Below are 21,146 nucleotides of genomic sequence, written 5' to 3' on the forward strand. Positions count from 1 at the left end.
CTAAGTTAAGGGTGACTAGGCCATAGTCAACCACGCTAGCCAAGTGCGGGTTGATTGACTTCACACACATATATATTTATATATTGATAATTTTAATTGAGATGTGAGATGAATAAGATGATAAAAATTTTGGAACATCTTGTTTTTAAAAAACGTTATCAATTCCAGAAAAATTTACTCTCTAAATAAACGTATTCCAAAGAGATTTTTTGTTAAACGTGTTTTAATGACAAAGTACGTTTGATATTTCTGTTATTCCGTTTAAAACAAAGGGAAATGTTTGCCAGAATGTAGCGCAAAATAAATGGAGACACAGTATTTCATCCTTTCAAACGAAAGTTTCTGTCATGACAACATATTTTCTTGTTTCCCCCTTTACTTGCAGACCTTTGTGTGAATGTGTTACTTTATTTTTGATTAATTTTTAAATAACTTTTTTATAAACGATTCTTTATATGTTTGAAACGGCATAAAGAATAAAAACTACTTTTAAATTTTCGTTATGATAGGAGCCATATAGTTCTATTAACGAAGACCTCTGGCATTGTTTAGAAAAGCTTTACTCCTTTAAATAATATCTTTTGGCTTCTTTAGTTGTTTTGTTTTACCAACATTATTGATATCCTTCTTTCGTGTTTTTAAGTTGCGAATTTGACTAAGAGCTTATCATAATTAAGTTTCTAAATATAAATACACAAGTTTAACTGTCAAAAAAATCCGTTAGGTGGGAAAAATTCACGCATAAATTCAAATTACAAAATTTCTATAAACTTTACCTTTATGAATAATTGCTATTTAAAATTTAACGAAAGAAGTGCCTTTAAGTATATTTAAATAGACAAGGTAACAATTTTATTCTTGTTCCTAATGCATATAGAATTCTTGTCTGCATACAACTAAGTAGGGTTGCCAGGTCGCAAACCTAATATCCGGTCAGATCAGCCAGTTTGGCTGAACATTTGGGTAGAAAGGCTGGACGCCCTACATTATTGAGGATTTTGTCTCGGTATAGGTATAGCTGCGATAAAATAATTGTATGTAAAATCACCCTCGTTTGCGTAATGTAAAAAGTCTAATGAATGCCGTATAACCAGGACACCGCTTATTTTGGCCGGATACGCCATCAAAAAGCCTACCTATGTCCGGCTTTGTCCGGACGCCTGGCAACGCTACAACTGTGTAACAGTACAGATTTTCATGACTTATTTATTTTTAGACCATGCCAGGTGTGTAAAATATGACTTTTGTAGTACTAGTATGATAAAGCCTAGCCAAAAAACTGAAAAATAGATTGCTGGCGGTTAAATGTTTGTTGTTTGAAATATTCTCTTTATCTTTATTATCGTCGTTTCGATTTTCAACTACTATGTTTCGTTCTTGTTTCTGTCAGTCAGCTCTTTTTTATTATCTGCGACCATTATCTGATAGATATTCAGTTATGGCATTTTATTTATTTTACTTTAATCCTTTTTTTACTTCATACTTTTACTGTTTTAAATACAGATTTTTACTACCAAAATAAAATAAAAACTTAAAATATTATTTTCAGTGAATACAGCATTATATTATATTCTTTCTTTTCATCACATTTTATTTAATAATAAAACTAAATTGTTAAAGAAGTCCTTCTCTTTATCGTTGATGAAAGTGGCCGCGTGATTTACTGACAGCGCGGTCACCAGACCCTTTGTCAGTTATAAATCAATTGAGTTAAAAGATAAAAGCTTTCCTGAGATTTCTTCCAGAGGTATTATAGCTTTCACTCGATTGGTGACTGCACATTACTTCCTGTTACCTAACTAATCTTTTTTATCAGTAACATTAAACCCGAAATAGAAGTCTGACTACTATTCACACTAGTATCCTAGTATCCTTACTAATATTATAAATGCAAAGTTTAGATAGATGGATGAATAGATGTTTGTTTTAAAGGTATCTTCAGTACGGTTGCATGGATCTCGCTGAAATTTGGTAAAGATATAGAACATAGCCTAGAAAAAGACATAGACTACTAATTAACTTTTAACTGCCTTGAGGCAGTAAGTTAACATATTTGATGATTTTGATAGTCAAATTATTAATTCTAACTTTAAATCGTAATTTATTATTTTTAGAAAAGAATAAGGTTAAAAATTAAATATATTTCCTGTTCAATGTCTTCTTTTTTAACTATATATTTTTGATATTATACTGAGGCTAAGAAATGTAAAATGCACTTTGAAATTATTGGCGTTACAATTTAGTATAACATTTTATATTTCGCAACAAATATTTTCTAGCAAAGAAGACAATTTATTAAGCTATTCCGACATCAGCTATCAGATGGACCACACTAGGGTGCAGTAAATTCATGTAATTGAACCGACCGCGTGAAACAGTCTTGATATATGGCCAGACGTGGATAGGTTTAAAATAGTTATAAAATGTTAGATGCTATGTTTACAAGTTCTGCGGTTGACGTAATATGTTTTACAAATGTACTGTGTGTTTGGCTTTCAAGGCCCATCACGAAAATTTGTAAGAACGTATTCGTAATGTCATCGACATTTGTATTAAATTTGTGCAGTACCGGGCGTGAGGTACAGCACGAAATTTCATATAAATTAATTTTTTTTTTCGAAAACTTTCCAAAAGCTCGTGTCGCAAATATTCGTGCTTGTCACTTTGTTTTAATCTTTTGTTTTTAATATAGCACAAAATGTGTAGCAAAATTGTAAATAAAGTGTTCTTCAAAGCAGGTTTTAGTAGAAATTCAAAAATCTTATCAGCGCTACTAACCATGGTGTAATCATTTTACAATTTAATATTCTTTTTGATAAAAAAGCAGTAAAATTTTTTCAGTGTTTATTTATTAGTTTTAGTTATTTTTCCAATTGCTATGAAAACCACAAGTTTCTTTTCAACAACTTCGAGTTGTATGAGATGCGGTTTAAAATACTTTTCACAAAGTTTCATTTCTGTTCGCGTTCCAATTTAGATCGTATAAGTTTCATGTACTTTTGCTTAAGTTTCTTTGCTTTATAGAGGAAGATATTTCCAATCAAATGTTTAAATAAGTTTTTCTTCAAAAAAAAGAAGTGCTTTTATAAACAATTTTATTTCAAGCAGTGATAGAAAGTTTAAGAAAAATGCGAAAATATGTTAGTCCTTACTTCAGTCACGTAGATAACCAATCGAGAAAAGAGGCACAGAGAGATCCATTTATATTGATTATTGACCTCTTTCGAAAAACAAAGAGATATCCTAACTTACATGGACAGTACAAGGTCAAAAAACAACAATCAAACTTTCTTATAAATTCACAGTTTTATTTTTTTCCTCATTATTGTAGGTTTCAGTTGTTACTCCATTTTTTAATTTTCTTTCCGCTTTCAAGAATAATTTTCTTTAGACTTTTTAGTACCTAAATTTCCATGATTTTTCTGTCTTCAAATCGACTATAAAAATATCTTATTATAGTCGATTTGAAGACAGAGAATCTATTCTGTACGCAGCCATTCGTACTGATTAATGTCATGGATTACATCGTTCGAATAAAAGATAACTCTTAGTACATAGTTACATTTAAATAAATATAATGCTAAGGCTTGTGCTTAAAAGGGGTCTTAATGTGTAGACGGCACAGCGGAAATGTTGTGAGGCGTCTTAATTAACTACGATCGTCGTTTGATCTCCGTCAAAGCTCATTTTACGGGTCGACGATTTACTATAATTTGGAAAAGGAATCACCGTTACTAACTGATTTGACGATAATAATACTTTCAAATGAAATTAAATACATATGTTGAGCATTCTAATAATAGTAAATGGTTTTGTGTTAAGATTAAAAAAATGAAGCTGAAAAAGAAGTAAAACGCACAAATTACGAGAGTTTCTAGCGTTTTCTATCACAATGAAACTTCTTTCTAATATTATAAATGAGAATGTTTTGATGGATGGATAGTTTGTTAGAAAGTATATCCAGAAGGGCTGTTTGAATCTTGCTGAATTTTGGCATAGATGTATAACATAATCTGGAAAAACACATAGGCTACTAATTAAGTGTTTTTTTTTTCAATATGGCGCGGACGAAGTAGCGACAGAAAACAAAATAAATGTCTATGCTATTTACTAATTATAACTTAATATTAAAATGTGTTTTATTTGAAACAATTTAAATGCGACATAAAACAGTAAACAGTAAACAGTTATAAATGAACAAAAAATAAAAAGCGTATTCTTTGTTTCTATTTTATGAGTATTCTTCGCCACAGGCAGTACTTTGTGGAAAGAATATTTTAACGATAAACATCTTCCAAGACGCTTTTGTTCTGTTTATCGTTACGATTTTGCTGATTTGCCTTGATCTTTTTTCTTTTAAACCTTTTTTTTTCGTCTGTTGGGCGTAGATTAGTAGACGATTAAACTTTAAATAGAATTATGATGTTTAATTCTAGTTTTTCGCAATGTAAGTTCACGTATTAACAGTTTGCTATTTATGAGAAGATGGGAACCTGTTGATTTTTAGTATATGTCATAGATTTTTGATAACCCACCTACGTTGTCAAAAGTCGAATTTATGAGATAGTAGCTGTCAATCCTCGTAACCCGATACCTTCCCGCGGAATAAAAAAAACTAATTAGTAGCCTATGTAGTCTTTAAGAATATGTTCTACATGTATGCTAAATAATCTTCTAACATCCATTGATCAATCCAGCTAAACTTTCGCGTTTACAATATTAGTAAGATTGTTACAACTAGCTTTTGATACTTTTTAGAGAGATGCCACACGGGCGATGTTAAGCCGCAACGCTAATTTCTACGGACACGACCAAATGCGACTCCGTAATCCACACCGTAAATTCGCTCAGTCACTTTTTATTAAAGTTGAGTTAGTTTCCGATATAGATGTAGAACGAGCTTGTCGATAATGTATTCCTCCCACAAAGGACAATGTGAATAGAAAATATCGACAAAGAGAAATAAACTCTTTTGATGCATGCGAACAGTTCTTACTTTACTTTATAGTAGTAGCTGTCGACCGCGTCTCCGTCCGTTGAGTTACAAAAAACTTTATTAGCCTGTGTGTACTTCCAGACATACGTCAATAACTACATCTACGCCTATAATAGCGATTCATCTAAATAACACATTAATCTATTGTTAAAATGTAAAAAAAAGAAACTCAACTCTTTGGACAACATGAAATTAAAAACACATATATTACTATCGTACTTAAAATTAAATAATATTTTCAAAAATTTGCGATAGAAAAAACACTCATAAGAAGCATTTGCACCTACTTAAGGAAAAAGGCGTAATTTATAACAGAATCCTGACAGGCTCGCTCAAGCGGCTAGCCCGAGGGTGTTGTAAATCCTTATAATTGCATGGCTTCCTATCCTATGTCTTGAAATATAGGCGATAATTTCAGTAGAAAATATTAGAATATTATTATCAGTTAACTACGTTTTGTTTTAATAATTATCGAGCACTTAAAAATGGACACCACCGTAGTGTCGAAGCAACGTGATTTCTGCAGGCGACACGCTCAAAAGCCGTTGAAGGTACTCGTACAACACGTTTGAAATATTGTGCATCAGTCCAGACGATATCTTAAAATCATAGTTCTCAAACGAGATAAGGGGATAAGGTCCTGGGTTCGAATCCCGCCATGTACCAATGTGTTTTTCAATATCCGATTGACATATGTACATTTATCCAACGTTCTCATGGTGAAGGAAAACATTGTGATGCAACCTGCACATATCTGAGCAGAAATCCAAAGATATGTGTGAAGTCAACCAACCCGTAATGAGCCAGCCTGTTTGACTATGGCCTTATCACACCTAACTTAGTATACGCTCCGGGCCCCTCGGTGGGGACATATAGTGAGCTGATGATGATCTGATTGTCGACATAATTTCAGACAAAGAATTAGTTTAACTATTCAAAGGGAGAACGCTGCCAGTATCTTCGGAACCTTGCCTAAAGGGACTCCTTTTATTAATATATTTTAGTAAAATATTCGTTTTTAATATTTCATTTAATACAATAGATTTAAGACTATTCATCTATTTCATATTTGGAATATTTCATGTTGAATTGCTCACATATGACAGTGGATTTGAAAAGTGTGAAGATACTACTAGGCAGGTTACATAAGCGTTAAAATACAAACATTTAACGCTTTAAGATAAACAACATTTAAAAGAAAACAGAAAACATTGTAATCCAAAATAAATTGGTAGAAACTCTTGACATTATTTATTGGCGTTAATGAGAGAAACGCCCTTAATGACCTACTTGACTTACAAAACATTTTAAGTGTACACTCGAAAAAGGTACACAGTTTTTTTAACGGTATCTTAGGATTTCAAGAGAGTAATTACAAAAGTTAATTCGTGTCGAGATATCAGTTTGAAACTCTTTGCGCATAGAAACGAGTTGATAACCATGATAAAAGTTATAAGAAAAACACATAAAACAAAAATATTTCTGTATTAAAAGCAAACAAATGGCGTTCACCTTTAAATAGACAGACTTCTCAGACATTGGCCTATTATTATCTATATTAGTACTACCTATCATAAGCTCGAGAGCTTATTCTCACGACGATAATCCGCTATGACGTCATCGGTTTTTATTTTTCAGGAAAATGTCAAATTCATTGGAAATGAGAAATGATATGTATACACAATGTTTCTTCTTATAATTGATAATTTTCTTTGAATTAGAGAATTTCTGAGAGACTGTGATAAGTAATTTATATATAATAATAATTTATAAATAGTCTGCGACCTGGTTATGATGATGTGACTTGTTATGATGATAATATGACTGCGTAATCAATGTTCTGTGACAATATTAGTCGGATAAAGCCCCCTGTATTTAGCATTGTAAATACAGGGGGCTTCATGAGTTTATATTTACTAGTATTTTGCCTAAATTTATTGACTCTATATAGATTGACTGTGCAAACGGTGGTACAGGCTTCAAACGGAATCATTACCGTATTTTATAAACATTGCTACAAACATTATTTGACGTAATTGATAAGTGATATACGATACTCGTCTTTCTGTTACTCCTTTATTTTAAAGTAGCTTTGCCTTCGAGTTCGTCCGCGTGAAATACTCTGTCTTATTCTAAAATAAAAGATTTTTTCTAAAATAAACACAGCTTAAGTCAGTCCTTATTACATCAGCTACTTGCCAATAAAAGTCTCGTCCAAATCAGTCCAGCCATTTCGGTGATTAACCGGAACAAACAGACAGAACGACAAAAATTGTAAAAAATGTTATTTTGGTGTACATAACTTTATAGTTATATAAGTATTACAAACAGACACTCAAATTTTATTTATATGTATTTATAGATACGTCTCTGTAGAGAATTTATTGGCTGAATGAAGAGATCGAAAATGTTTAAGTTCAACTAGACATTAATAAAAATAAAAGCAAAGGTATGCTAACTTGGAGGCATTGTTTCTTTTCTTTTAGTCAACTTCGTACTTTGAAGATACTGTATTGTAGGAGGAATACATTATCACAAATACGTCTTTTCCTTTCTCCTTTCCATTTATTCAGAGGATTATGCTAATTTCTGCAAAGCTTTCTCTTCGACCGCTTTCTTTGTATGTATTTCCTTTATAAAGTTATTTCGTGCTGAGGTTCACTTGAATTAAACTACAATACGGTGATTAACAAACTTTGACGATAATAATTTAAATATACAGATAAGTAAGCGATGTCTTGAAATGTTTTTTTAAGGTACGTTGTTTTTCTCAATAAATCTTCTTCTCATTCTAATGTTTGTTTAAAGATAAATGAATCCTAATAGCTTATTAATTATTGATAAGCCCTAAACGTTTATTAATTAGGTTCGGCATCAAAAACTTTACGCTAAAAACTTACATATATGTAAGTTTTTAGCGTAAAGTTTTTGATGATAATGTAAGTAATTTTAAAATTTTATATAATATTTACTACAAATTGTATGTACAAGCTTTAATTTAAATGCCTTTTATTATATTAAAATAGTTTTAAAGTTTTTAAATTGTTATTTTACTTTCATTCCACATGTACAGTTTTAAATAATTATGACGTAGAAGTGGCTGAATTACGTGATTACAGCTTTTAAAGTATGTTCATTAATTAAGTAAAAAGACACTGTATTCTCTAGACGTAGTTAAGAAGAAAATATTTTATATTACATAAAGTCATAAAGAAAAATAAATCGTTAAAATTTTGATAGTAAAATTTTGATAGAACAATGCAACAGAGACGATAGCGATTGAATTTAAATGACGTCATTTGTTAGTATTCTCAATAATGTATACAGCGAGCAGGTTCGTTTTATATCTAGCAGATGTGTTTCGGTGTATCAAATCGAACACATTATTCTTGCAATGCATTAAGATATAAAACATAAAGAAAAACATTTTTTTTAGACTAAACGACGACAAAAACTTACGAATAGCTCAAAAAGTAAAGTAACTCATTTTTTTTAAATATTATATTTATTATATTTTTACTTATCTTACTTTTATCATTAAATAGCTGTCGCCTTCGACTCCGTCCGACCGGAATGAAAAAAAATAATAGCAGTCTACGTGTTCTTCCAGACTATATGTTTTATATATGTATGCCAAATTTTATTGAGATATAATCAGTCGTTCTGGAGATACCTTCAAAAAAACATCCATCCATTCGTCCATCCAAACATTGGCATATATATAATATTAGTAAGAAGATGCTTAAGTTTCTTTTAATTCCCCGTAGACGGATTCACGAGCTACAGCTTATAAAACTCAAAGAAAAACTAATTGTAGACTCGCCACAAGAAATTTTACGCCAAAAACTTACAAATAACTCAGTATACAAGTCATATTTTTGTAAATATAATTGCTTCCTTCATATAAATCCCAAAAGGCTTAATAATCTCAAATACATATGGCACGAGAATTTAGTAAAGCGGTAGTAGTTATAGCATAAAGGATTTATCTGATAAAATATTACTGCCTCGTAAGGCTTATAATCATATGGTTACTGGGATAATACTTCTTCACTGTATTTTCTGTGAAAAATATTTATAAAATATGTTCACATTTATTTTTAATTAAATAAAAACATCTCGTTAGAGTTTGGAATTTGAAACTCTTTTTTGCTAAATTAAAAAGCCATCGCGTAGACAAATGTTTTCATAAATTATTCGAATACTCTTAGTTTTGAATTTTAATTTAAAATTATTTATCTAATCTTATATATAAAATTCTCGTGTCACAATTTTCGTTCCATACTCCACAGAAACGGCTTGACCGATTCTCATGAAATTTTGTGAGCATATTGAGTAGGTCTGAGAATCGGCCAACATCTATTTTTAATCCCGCGCGAACGGAGTCGTGGGCGACAGCTAGTACAACAATAAAAATAATTAAAGCAGTTAAATAATGTAACTAATTATGTGTAAGACATATCTCTTTTATTGCTCAAAGATTTCAACACGATAAGTATGTCTTGTTCTAAAAACTCATATATTTTGCTCCGCCTATAAAATGTAAATGAAAATATTTCAAAAGTCCCCTTTCCATATTTGCGAATGCATTATCTCTCACACTTGAATAAATCAACTGTAATAACTGTTGACAATACGTAGGAAAGGGAACAAGCTGTACACAATTGAAATATACCCATCTCGGAATAAGTGTGGATTCCAACTGTCGCAGCACTTGTGTAAATTCATATTGACGTCACACTCATTTACTTTGGAAAAATAGAGACGAACATATTCATCGATACAAATGACACAGCGGTGGAATATCACGGTAAGGAAAGCAAATAATCCAAAGTACGGTCCCGCATATGTAACACCGTTTCATACCAATATCGTAAACGACCTAAAAGTTTATACGTAATAAATCGTAAAGGTAGCGACTCACTTGAGCAGTTTGCTCGGTGTGATTATTCGCATGCATTTGTTCGCTGAGAGAAAATGCTTGTGGCACTCAAATCCTCACGAAGAAAATGTTCTTGAGCAAATATGCTTAATTGTACTCCGCCATTGAATGTATGATTTTAGTTGCCATCTGTAGTCAAAATGGCCAGTTCTCTTTTAGCTTGTAAAATTATAAAATTCCCGATAAAAAAGGCTCTGTCGTACGACCTCAGCACCCCATAAGTATTTGGAGCTGGTCGTAAAGCTTCTGAATTTAATTTGAACATTAATAGGGGTCCAGAAAACAGACATAAGAATAGGGTGCGTTTGGGCGATCGACTCGCTGAAGTGCCCAAGTGCTTGCACCGAAGGAATGTCCCTGTCAGTCGCCACCTTAAAGATGTTGTTGTTTGAAAAATCTGTTACAAGCGTTACCTATTCAATTTTTGTTTCGTGTATTATTGAATTTTGTCGTGAATGTTATATAATGAATACTAACAAAATCCTTTTTACGATGACAATAAGTAACCATAAATCTAATTGCGTAGACAATACAAAAGAAAAATAAATCGCAGTTTAAACGTAAGTTATGAAGTAAACATATTGTAGTTCGACCTTTGGGATTATAATAAAAAATATATTATAAATAGAAGTTGAATATTTCCTTTTGTAAGTAAAAAAGTTTATCAGAAATATTCCTGCGTCAATGTAAACAGCTAGTAGGATGTGAAATGACTACAGACAAGTCTGACAAGACAAAAGGACCCAAAGGGAATTGAAACTCTACAGAAATAAGGAAAACAAATAACATTCAGCACGGTCTCTATGTAAAGTTGTTTCAGGCCTGTATTGAAACGACCTAAGAAATGCTTTCCTTAAATCATATACTTTTCTTGACTTTGTATGTTTTGGTATGTTATTGTATACTCGTAAGTATATAAAAGAAAGTCGTGTTACCTACAGTATTTATAACTCGAGAACTGCTAAACTGATTAGGCGCTAAATTGATAGAGAGGTAACTTAGAATCAAGTGACGGATATAGTATACTTTTTACCATATCCGTGTGACGTAGTATATAAAGTTTTTTTGTAATTTCGCGCGGATGGAGTCGCGGGCAAAAAGATATTGACACTTAAAGTAAACAAGAAATATAATACTTGAAGTTATTTGTAATCTGGAATAATAAAAAAATATATGTATTATAGTCGGATTTAAATCAATGTGCGACCAAATAGTATTTACAATTGTGTAAACTTAAGTAGAAATGACGTACGTATCATATTCATTATGTAATTCCTTTGATTTATTTATTATTATTGTACATTTAACCATACGACTTTATAAAAATATTCGTTCACTGTACAAGGATTTAAATAAAAAACCCTTGTTTGCAGAAAAATATGTTAATATTGTAGACCATGAATAACAAAAAGACATAGAAAACTGATCTGACATTACTAAATTCAAAAGTTTAAATTTCTTCTTTTTTCTTAGATTTAACGGCAGCTAAAGTGTAAAAACTCCTTGAACAATCGGATAATCACTATACAATAATTTTTATTATAACTTAGTTTTTTGGTTTTCTTCAAAAAAGAAATCTTGCCACAATAAATGTTAATTAAGATTGAGTTATGAATATTATTTGCTTTTGTGTTTGAAATAAAAACTCCGGTATTTTTAAGTATCAAAATTTCTGATGACGATTAAACTGAGTAAAGTAAAATACTTAATTCTATAATACACGTAGTGTCAGCTTCTCCCATATACGGATAACGGATAGTCCGTAAAAGGGTCATCCTTTTCAATCAATACATTTTCCTTCGCTTTAGAAAGTTATTTAATATCAAAGAAAGCGTTTATAACCGATCTCGTCTTTGTTTGGACATAATGATTAAAGATTCTATAAAACTGTTTCATAAAGCATAAAAAATAACCTTATATTTGTAATTAAAAAAAAATATTAATGTAAATAAAAATATACTTAATATAATAGATAACGGATAGTTAGAGTTGAGTTTTCAAAACAATAAGTAACAAAACATGTTTTCGTACTAAATTGTCACGTAAGGAATATTCATTTGAAAATATTAAAATGCCCATCAAGAGACAAATAAACGGGATTCGCTTCGCGCGTTGTAAATCAAAGGGAATTTACTGGTGAATCGAATCGACGGTATACTGAATTTGATTTACACTTGTAAATAAATCAAATTTAAAATAATTGCTGGGTTTGCATTAATCAAAGTCTATTTATAAAATCCCTCCATTCTATTTCATAATAAAGAGTTTGAGTTGTGTGAAATGTAATTTACATTAAATTAAAAAAAAAAAACTGTCAATTGCGAGTCGGACTCGCACCCAATGTTCCTTACATTTACGCGTTCATATGAAAAGTAAGTTTAAAATTATTAAAAATATGTTTATTGTAAATATTTATTATATGATTTGGGCTATGAGACGTTGCTTCGTACAAAATTTCAAGATTTTGAGTTCGCGGGTAGTACTATGTAGGTTAAGATTCCCTTGCATAAACGGTTGTTTCTTTTCATGATAGTGGCTTAGAAGTTTGATTTTTCCACAGCTCCAAGGGACAGCAGTCTTCAGCATGTGATATAAATTCCAGCTTGATACTTTTCACGTGTTCCAGAGATAAAGTGTCTTGTCGGACAAATGGACAACAAAGCGATCTTATAGGGGATCCATGTATACCTTTCGAGATACGGAACCCTAAAAACTTTAATGAACGAATAATATTACAATAATATCCAATGTTTATAATCATTAATCCCATTAACTGAATTCAGGTAAACCGCTTACAAGTTTTGAATAGCAACCGATATAACAGTTTTCATTTTGTCACGATACAAATATTAAGCTCATTAAAATTCAAATTGGATTAAAATAAATCAAATGTTTTATTACTAAATAACAATAAAACGCTTATCCATACAACATCGATCAAACAAGATTTAAAACTTATGTATAAGTACATAACATATATACATTTACATACGGAATGTAAACCATATAATTAACTAATAGGTCATCATTTTAAAATACTAATATTAGATTGTAGTTATATAATAGATTTCTTACTCCAAAACAATCCTAAAGATATAATTAAAACATTTTCCTTTAAAATATGGTAAGTACTCAGTTTAACAGTTTTTGGAATATCATTCGTTAAAAAATATATTTTGACTAAGTTTGTTCGTTATAAAAATGTAATTGCACATTCGATGTCTTCCAGCAAATGTAGTGGAATCAATGAGACTTTAAGAAGCCACTGGGACGTTGAAACTGAGATAACGGTTAAGTTGGCAAATAATTTATTGACTTGAGAAATTCTATAGAGCTTTAAACAGAAAATTGACAAAGCTTTTATTTTTATTAATGTTTGAGTCTACCATATACTAAAGAGTACACTGTGTTTACTTCGTTTAAAACGAAACTTGTCGTATTAATTACTATGGAGTTAAGTTTTATTACCATTTCAGTCAAAGTTCAGCCTAATTCAACCATCAAAGAGCAATGTAAAATAAGAATGTCCTTTTCCTTATGTACGATCGGCAAAATATATAATATACTACTCCTCCATACATTTATCAGTCGTCATGTTATCAACTTATACTGTAAGGAGCTAAAATAGTAAGTCTTTTTTGATTTATCTCGTAGTTCCACCATTGGGCCATTAAAAATTTCCTCGTTAAAAGTTCTGCATCAATGCTTTACGCTTTCGACCGGTCAAATGTTTACAATGTTTTTTTTGTTCCGCAAATTCGAGGTGTACGAGGTAAAGAGTCATCGATTTTCAATACCGAATATACAAAAGCTACCATTGTACCGGCTAGCGATTTTAACGGTTCAATTGTTGTGAATTGTGGCCGCGCAGTGACAAGGCTGTTTTTCTTCTGCGCTTGTAAGTTCCATTTGTTTCACTTCTGTTTTGTCTTGTTTGCTTTATCGTCTAAATATTTCGTATGTTAAAAGTAAACATTTTATTGCAACATATAATTATATAAATGTTTTAATATCAAACGGGAAATATAAATTCCTATCGTTGGCCTAGCTTCGAACCGGGAGCAGGACCCTTCTTCTAGGCAGACTGACCACTTAGTGCTAACCGCAGTAAGTCATTGGAAAGCGGAGAACTGTACACTGTGAAAGGCATTTAGGAATGCCTATCTCTAGAAGTTCAGCAAGAAAGATTTCCTTCCTCCTTCTTCCTACTGACCTTACTTCCTATATACAACAAACTGAGTCCAGCTGTGAATTCCAAGGCGGCAATCCCGTCCTCAGCCTGGGTTAATCACCTGCTTGCCCGAACTTTATCGATTCTGGAAAGGAACATAGTAGTAGTCAAGTAAGTCCAGCAGTGGATTAGTCCACAGGCTGATGATTATTTTTGGACAGCTTTTAGCTTACCAATGTTCGAATAAAATGTGCGTAATTACTGCAGTGTTTTAGCATTAATTAAGTAAATAATAAAGCTCCACCGCATAAAATACATGATGTAGATTTTACATACTTTTATTTTAATACGTTTCATTGAATTGAATATAATTAAACTTCATTTGTGTACATTGGTATAACGAGGAAATTCAATTTGCGGTTATTCATTTGCACGTAATACTACGGCCGAATCTAATTAACGTTATAATATACTAGCCTTGTAAGCTATACCAATATGAATATTTATAGTAGTAATACTTGGATTTGATTTGTCAGTGGTTTTATATGTATAACTAACAGTTGTCCGCTAATTCGTTAGGTCATAATTAAAAAAGTTAGTTGATATCACACTTGTTTATCTATGAATTTCTTTGCAGATATATATATATATATATATAGGTTGCAATGTTTTCCTCCGTCGTTAGAATGTAGGATAAATGCATATATAAAATTCAAGCAATACATTTTGTACATAGCGAGAATCGAACCTTGTTAATTTCAGTTGGCGAGAACTAGATCTTTACATAGTACTAAAGTTAAAATCGTGCATAATAAAGATAAAAAAATCTTCAATTATGTTCGTTAGTAATATTCAAACTATTTTAAAACAAAGCAAATAATCTGAAAAAAAAATGTTCAAAGCAAACTCATTGCAGTTTCTTTTGAATAGGAATTTCAACAACTTGAAGCCGTTGTAAATTTAATTTTCTTCGGACTTTAATTACTTTACTAAATAAGAAAAACAACACATTATGGGTCAATCTCCTTAGCATTTTTTTTAACATACTTTGGAACATGACATTTTTATTTTCAAATAGATATCATTAATGTATGACCTAATATGAAATAAAGCAAAGCCCAGACCATTGAAATATGGATATGAGTTATTCCAAGCCTCAAATCAAATTCATTTCTATAGTGATTCATAACTCACATCAATATAGGTCAGTGTATTGCAGATGATTTACTGTGCTGCAAGGGTTTATCATTAATTCATTTCTAGGTTTGGGATAATTTGCTTTCATATAGTAATTTTTAAATGATTACTTGGTATTAATCTTCAATTTGAATTCAGAAAAAACGGCTACTTGGGACGAGTGGTACATACTGTTACGACCCTCCGTAGGGAGGATAAGACTACTGTTTATATTAGTAGTCTTTTAACACATTCTATGACATTATCATTTTTCTAATGTGTCTCGCTCGACAATTTGATAGCACTAAACGTGTTAAAAATCAAAAAGTTTAACTTTTCTCCTTTTTTGGACTTGATTAAACAGACGTACAAACGAATTAATAGATATTATACAAACGAACGATAAAAAGTAACTCTCTATATGTACTTTAACTTGTTTGAAATATGTACAGATATAAATACAAACGTTCCATAAATGGTAGGTTTCAAAAGAAATACTTGTACATTTTCCAATACGTTTATTTTTCAAACGTACCTAGTCTAGGGAATTTATTGGCAGTCGAATGCACTGACTCGGAAAAACTAGACTTATATTTTGTTTTTGAACAAACTCTTACCTGAATCTGCTATCACAGGCACCATACGGTGTTTTTAGTTAGAAACAATTAGTTTCATCATAAAATATAATGAAAAACAAATTCGCAGGGAAGTTATGCGGTTACCATAGTTTATTAAAACTTTTGATATTTCTGATAAAACAAAACTGTCAATATGTGTAATGCATTGCTTAGATAAATAAGTTAGGTAATTTTATCACAATTCTTAATTTAAATTATATCATTCGGAATATATAATAGGTTTAAACATTCAACGTTCTAACACGGCTTTATTAACTTTACATAACCCAATAGTATATAAGGCAATCATTATGCAATCTAATTCGATATATTTTGCTAGGGTTTTAAAAAAATAAAATGAAACAAGACATAATCAGTAAAACGGTTCACACTCAATATTCACTACTACTACAAATTGCTACGAAGTGCTACGATGTGCTACGAAAAGCTACGCCGTATTTTTGTTGTTAAATAAATTTCAATAGAATCCAAATAGAATAAACAAAATGAAATCAACGAATCTAATAATAGAAGTGTACGAAATCAAATCCAATCAACAATGGTAATAAACATTAATTTTGTTTTTCTTTTGCATTCACAACTTTTATTGAATTTTCGAAATCAATTTATACAGGTATTCATTCGATTGGAAACCACTTCGGAGAGTAATTAAAAATTTAAATCACGCCGCTGGCTGTCAGGTTATTAATGTTAATTATTTCAAAAAAGTAAGTACAGGGAAGGTAAATTTTCCTAGAAACACTATAAGCATCCTTAATACGATAAGATTTTAATGGAAAACGTTAATCCTTAATGCTTAATGCTTATATTTATATAACTGGTTTTTTTCTTCGCTTTTAATTATTAAAAATTATTATATACATGGTTTTAAAACTTTGTAAGGCTTTTAGTATAATGTATACCGTTAAGTGTAAAGCGTACACAGTTATTCAAAGGTCTTTCACTTCCTATTATGCCGGTAGGCAAAGACGTAAAAAACTTTGTTTGGCCTGACAGCAGGTAAGGCGGGCACGCGACCTAGAAAACTTTCTCGGGATTTTCGCAGCAACACTTGCTGGAAACTTCCTTGTAGACTTGTTCCTGTTCATAAAGTTTATTTTTTGGTCCATTTTGTTTTAAAAGCGTGCACATTTTACCTCAAAACTATTAGTGGAATAACATAGGATACAAAATTCAATTATAATTAAAAAAAAAAACAATTTATTTTCCAAATTTGTCTCCAAACGTCTTATATTAATTATTCTTTATATTTTTTTAATTCTATATTCTGACTACACTGGATTATAACAATTTCGTGATATTAAATATTGTTAGGTTATATTTTATTAAGAGTGAAAGTAAAGCTACGTTACTAGGGAAAGGCGGAGTTAATTCTCTTGTGAGGAGGGCTTGGAATTCAAGGGACCGCAGACACGCGTCACATAAAAGGGCTGCAATAAACGACCAACATCAAGCCCACTTGACAAATAAATAACACACTAGTCTGTCCTTGTGTTAATTACGTTAAAGTAATAAGAAATTGTTCATCAATAGATTTATTTTCTATTTTTACTTTGTAAATTTCGATTTATAATCTGGTTTAAATTTTATCGATCCAAAGATGCTACAGCGAAAATCGAATCTATCTTTAGGATCATATATTGATTTCAACTGTAAGTACCTAAAACATTGTTAATATATGATGAATATTTTGACAAGTATATTTAAAAAACGAAAAACTTTTCTCTACATTTCAAAAAGAGTTAATCAAATGACATCTTGACACATTCACCTTTGAGTTACATGTTTTAATATTATATATAGAGTGGCCGGTCAGTCCATGAGTCCCTAATAAAGTATATATATGTAGGAAAGCCTTATTATCCTAATGGAAACGTCATGGCTTTCAGAAGTTACGTGCGAGAAAAAAATAATAAAATATTATCGGCTTGACCACAAGATCGATCATGTTTCGTATATGTGCCACGTCAGTTTATATATATATATATATATATATATATATATATATATATATATATATATATATATATATATATATATATATATATATATATATATATATATATATATATATATATATATATATATATATATATATACATTAGATACATGTACATATGATGTTATAGGCATATAATAAAGCCTAAGAATTATACAGAAACATTTTATCATCTCTTTCAATGTATGACAAAAAAATGACTTCATGGAACGATTCATTTTTGGACTTCATTCCATAAAAAAATCATACAAATAATTTTTAAATTAAAGTTAAAGGTCAGTTATCTTTGTATCGGTAAGTTTAAAATAGCTAAAACAAGTAAATTCTACAACTCAAAATTTGAGAACTCGTTTTTCTTTGATGTTAATTTAATTTACTCTGTTATTATACAAAGGAATAAAATGCTTAGTAATGTTCCAACGAACATCTGCATAGTTTAAAACGAGACTATTTTCTACATATCCTTTGTGAGAGCCACAAAGTCACATTTTTATTCAGTACTCGTAGCTAAGTATTTCGTTTATCTACATACCACTTTAAAACGTACATTTTTAAAATAGAAATGTAGAAGCCACAGGATCTTGTATTTCAGACAGAATGAGAAGTAACGTATTTAAAAAGAAGTGTTAGAAAGAAAATCCGAAAATGTGGCAGTGTATTGACCCAACACTAGCTTTACTAAAATGTCGACGTTTGTGTCCCCTCACTAATCATTCTGACACTGGACTTGGTAACGAAAGAACGTTATTCGCGCCGAAGGATTTTAAGTAATAATGTCTAAAAATATAAAGTATATAAGTAATAATATTGTACTGTCTGTATGTAATATAAAAAAATATATTTCCTTCATATGATGAATTTGCTATAGAAATAAAAATGTAGTTTTCTAAAATATATCCGTTTAGAAGTCCGCATTTGTTCCGGGTAATCTCCAAAACGGCTTGACCGATTTTGACAAGACTTTTACTAGAAGGTAGCTTATATGCGTTGGAGTGTTTTCTGCTAACTTTCTTCACTTACGAAGTCGCGGGCGACCGCTAGTCTGGAAATATGTATAGACAAAGACCTGAAAAATATATAATTTGGTTCGTAATTCAATACTCGAAAAATTAATTCTCTTTGATCACGACGTAATAAAGTTTTTAATTAGTAAATGTGAATTTGAAATGTAATTAATGTTGCATCTCCTCAATTATGATGAATAGCAAAACCTAATTAAAACGTATGCATAGATGAATAGAAATATGAGAGAGAAAATTACAAATTTCGCTTATATTTTTCTATAAAATCGAATGGATTTTTTAAAGCAGGCATATTTTTTACTTAATTTAGTTTTAGATATACTTTACGTACACTAATAATAAGTACAACAAAAACCGAACTAATAAAAAGGTAACTGAACCGCGTGCTACATTTTTGATACAAACTATGTAACTTTCTGTTTGTTTTAGCTTAAGGAACATTTTCTTTACATCGATCCATCAAACGTGACAAAGAAAATTTCATCTATACATCCATCAAAGACATCGTACGAGAAATAGCGACAAAATTCTGTTAAAATGTGATCATTTTTATTTTATTTTTTTCATTACATCGCTTGTTTAATTAAGTCTTAAACATTGTATTAATCTTACTTATTTAAAAAAACTTAATATATAGATAAGTTAAATAAAAAGCAGCTCTTCAAGGCATAAATTAAAAAAAAATAGTATCCTATGTCCGTCTCCTGGCTCTAAGCTACCTCCCCACCAATTTTCAGCCATATCGGTAAAGCCGTTCTTGAGTTATAACTAGTGTAACTAACACGACTTTCTTTTATATATATATTTATGTATATATATGCGAATATTTAAACGGATGGATGAATGTTTGTTTGATGATAACTCCAGAGCGACTGATCGGATCTCTATGAAATTTGGCATACGTACAGAACATAGAAGTCCCAAGGAACACATCGGCTACTAATTATGTTATTTTTTTTAAAGATGGAGACCTGTATTACAGGAGATAGTGCCTTCTCTTAATCTAGGTCTTAAATAGGTTCTATTTTATCCAGTATTTGTATGTGTGCGTGTGTGTGTGTTTGTTTGTAGGTGCGAAAAATATTACTAAATGTAATTAAATAGAAATATGAACCAATTGAATTTTAACACAAAAAATGGCTTCACTACGTGTTTGTTGTTTTTTTTTGTTTAATTTAATAGCGCTCATAAAAGTTGTGGAATCAATTTATGTTCAGCCAACTGACGGGCGCAGACTTCGGAAAGCAATTAAAAATTAATATCTTGCTAAAGGCAATCAGGAAAACATTTTTTTATTGAAAATGATCAAACAGCTTCAAACTTTTTAAGAGGAAATTCTCTTGAAGAAAAGAAAAGACAAACGCTTTCAAGACATATATGTAATATACCAATAATAATTTTTTTATATAAGATAAAGGGGTAAAAAACTGCGGAGTGCCTATTATTGATTGATCCGGCGCCCATGGATATCTGAAAAACCAAAAGAACCGTTGCGTTGCCGACCTCTAACAGAAATTATTTTAGAATCTTTTATTTATTTACTCAGTTAAAACTTATTCAGTTTTAATCTTAATGTTTATTACCTGGAATAGGAGTTCTAAAACCTTCTCTAAAGATATTTTATTGCTGACTTTATGAAATTCCAAGTTATTTCCTAATCCCTTTATAATTTTGAATTATATCCGGGATAGTTGCCTAACGTAAGTACATTGTTATGTTAAATTATATTAATTCTATTGTTACATACATATAGTTGAAATTGTTTCTCTAGGTCGTTTAGTACTTTAGTACCTTTGTTCTGTCGTTAAAATGTATAAAATTAATTTTATATTGAAAGCTGAAGGCCGCTACTTTTTTTCTTTCTGACTTTGATCTACATCTATGCCAAATTTCACCCAGATCTGTTAAGCCGTTCTGGAGATATCTTCTAAACAAACATCCATGCATCTAATATTCGAATTTATAGTATTAGTAAGATTTTATAACCTTTATTAGGAATAATTCCTTACTTTAATATACAGAGTTATTGGTACTTCAACTTTTTTTCCTTTAGAAGCTGACTGCGATAGTTTAAACCAATGTAATTAATTAGAACTAGTAACAGTTTACTAGTAGTCGCATGTACAATAAAATAAGTAATAATTACGACATTTCTTAACTTAGCCCAAATAAAGTTCTTGCTCGAAATAACTTCCACTATGT

At 30.6% G+C, this 21,146-nt stretch overlaps 1 long non-coding RNA gene across 2 annotated transcripts in view; it reads left to right on the plus strand.

The window, feature by feature from the left end:
- Positions 1 to 21,146, plus strand: part of LOC106117611 (uncharacterized) — an 89,832-nt gene that overhangs the window by 560 nt on the left and 68,126 nt on the right. The window lies entirely within an intron of this gene.

Source organism: Papilio xuthus, unplaced genomic scaffold (assembly GCF_000836235.2).
Source record: "Papilio xuthus unplaced genomic scaffold, Pxut_1.1 DF827679.1, whole genome shotgun sequence".
Taxonomy (NCBI): Eukaryota; Metazoa; Arthropoda; class Insecta; order Lepidoptera; family Papilionidae; genus Papilio; species Papilio xuthus.